Consider the following 2,449-nt stretch of genomic DNA (forward strand, 5'->3'; position numbering starts at 1 on the left):
GCAGCTAGCAAAGTGCTAGCTGCGTGTAACAAAAAAAAAATTATGCAAATCGGCCCAGCGGGGCCTGAGCGGTGCCTCCCGGCGGCATAGCCCGAGCTCAGCTCGGGCTTACCGCCAGGGAGGTTAAGTTAGGTAGGTAGGTGCCTGCAGTATAGGTTAGGTAGGTAGGTGCCTGCAGTATAGGTTAGATAGGTAGGTGCCTGCAATATAGATAGGTAGCTTAGATAGGTAGGTGACAGTATAGGTTAGATAGGTAGGTAGGTGACTGCAGTATAGGTTAGATAGGTAGGTGCCTGCTGTATAGGTTAGATAGGTAAGTGCTTGCAGTATAGGTTTGGTAGGTAGGTGCCTGCAGTATAGGTTTGGTAGGTGCCTGCAGTATAGGTTAGATAGGTAGGTGACTGCAGTATAGCTTAGATAAGTAGGTGCCAGTATAGGATAGATAGGTAGGTGACTGCAGTATAGGTTAGATAGGTAGGTGCCTGCTGTATAGGTTAGATAGGTAAGTGCTTGCAGTATAGGTTAGGTAGGTAGGTACCTGCAGTATAGCTTAGGTAGGTGACTACAGTATAGCTTAGATAAGTAGGTGCCAGTATAGGATAGATAGGTAGGTGACTGCAGTATAGCTTAGGTAGGTGACTGCAGTATAGCTTCAATAAGTAGGTGCCAGTATAGGTTACAACGGTAGGTGACTGCAGTATAGGATAGATAGGTAGATAACTGCAGTATAGGTTAGGTAGGTAGGTGCTGCAGTATAGATTAGGTAGGTAGGTAGGTGCTGCAGTATAGATTAGGTAGGTAGGTAGGTAGGTGCTGCAGTATAGAGTAGGTAGGTAGGTGCTGCAGTACAGATTAGGTAGGTAGGTAGGTGCTGCAGTATAGATTAGGTAGGTAGGTGCTGCAGTATAGAGTAGGTAGGTAGGTAGGTAGGTGCTGCAGTATAGAGTAGGTAGGTAGGTGCTGCAGTACAGATTAGGTAGGTAGGTAGGTGCTGCAGTATAGATTAGGTAGGTAGGTGCTGCAGTATAGATTAGGTAGGTAGGTGCTGCAGTATAGATTAGGTAGGTAGGTGCTGCAGTATAGATTAGGTAGGTAGGTAGATGCTGCAGTATAGATTAGGTAGGTAGGTGCTGCAGTATAGATTAGGTAGGTAGGTGCTGCAGTATAGATTAGGTAGGTAGGTGCTGCAGTATAGATTAGGTAGGTAGGTGCTGCAGTATAGGATAGATAGGTAGGTGCTGCAGTATAGGATAGATAGGTAGGTGCTGCAGTATAGATTAGGTAGGTAGGTGCTGCAGTATAGATTAGGTAGGTAGGTAGGTGCTGCAGTATAGGCTAGGTAGGTAGGTGCTGCAGTATAGATTAGGTAGGTGCTGCAGTATAGATTAGGTAGGTAGGTGCTGCAGTATAGAGTAGGTAGGTAGGTGCTGCAGTATAGATTAGGTAGGTAGGTGCTGCAGTATAGATTAGGTAGGTGCTGCAGTATAGATTAGGTAGGTAGGTAGGTAGGTGCTGCAGTATAGATTAGGTAGGTAGGTAGGTGCTGCAGTATAGGTTAGGTAGGTGCTGCAGTATAGGGTAGGTAGGTAGGTGCTGCAGTATAGGGTGGGTAGGTAGGTAGGTGCTGCAGTATAGGTTAGGTAGGTAGGTGCTGCAGTATAGGTTAGGTAGGTAGGTGCTGCAGTATAGGTTAGGTAGGTAGGTGCTGCAGTATAGGTTAGGTAGGTAGGTGCTGCAGGCAGCCCCGTTTCTATGGGCGTGCGATGCGTGCAATCGCCCGGGGCGCTGGATTGTTGTGGCCGGAGGGGGGCGCTGTGGTGGTGGAAGCGGGTATAATAGTAATAACTCACCTTTCTTCATCTGCAGCCGAGTAGCCGTTCCCACGCTGCTGCTTCAATGTACTTCCTTTCTCGGCATCTGTCTCAGTAACAGCGCCCCCTGTGATGATGTTCCGCATGTCAACACAAGGGGCGCTGTTACTGAGACAGATGCCGGGACAGGAAGTACATTGAAGCAGCAGCGTGGGATCGGCTATTCGGCTGAAGATGAAGAAAGGTGAGTTATTACTGTTATGCCCGCTCCCACCACCGCTGCAGCACCTACCTAACTACCTACCCTATACTGCAGCACCTACCTACCTACCTACCCTATACTGCAGCACCTACCTACCTAACCTATACTGCAGCACCTACCTACCTAACCTATACTGCAGCACCTACCTACCTAACCTATACTGCAGCACCTACCTACCTAACCTATACTGCAGCACCTACCTACCTACCCACCCTATACTGCAGCACCTACCTACCTACCCTATACTGCAGCACCTACCTAACCTATACTGCAGCACCTACCTACCTACCTAATCTATACTGCAGCACCTACCTACCTACCTACCTACCTACCTAATCTATACTGCAGCACCTACCTAATCTATACTGCAGCACCT

Source organism: Hyperolius riggenbachi, chromosome 4 (assembly GCF_040937935.1).
Source record: "Hyperolius riggenbachi isolate aHypRig1 chromosome 4, aHypRig1.pri, whole genome shotgun sequence".
Taxonomy (NCBI): domain Eukaryota; kingdom Metazoa; phylum Chordata; class Amphibia; order Anura; family Hyperoliidae; genus Hyperolius; species Hyperolius riggenbachi.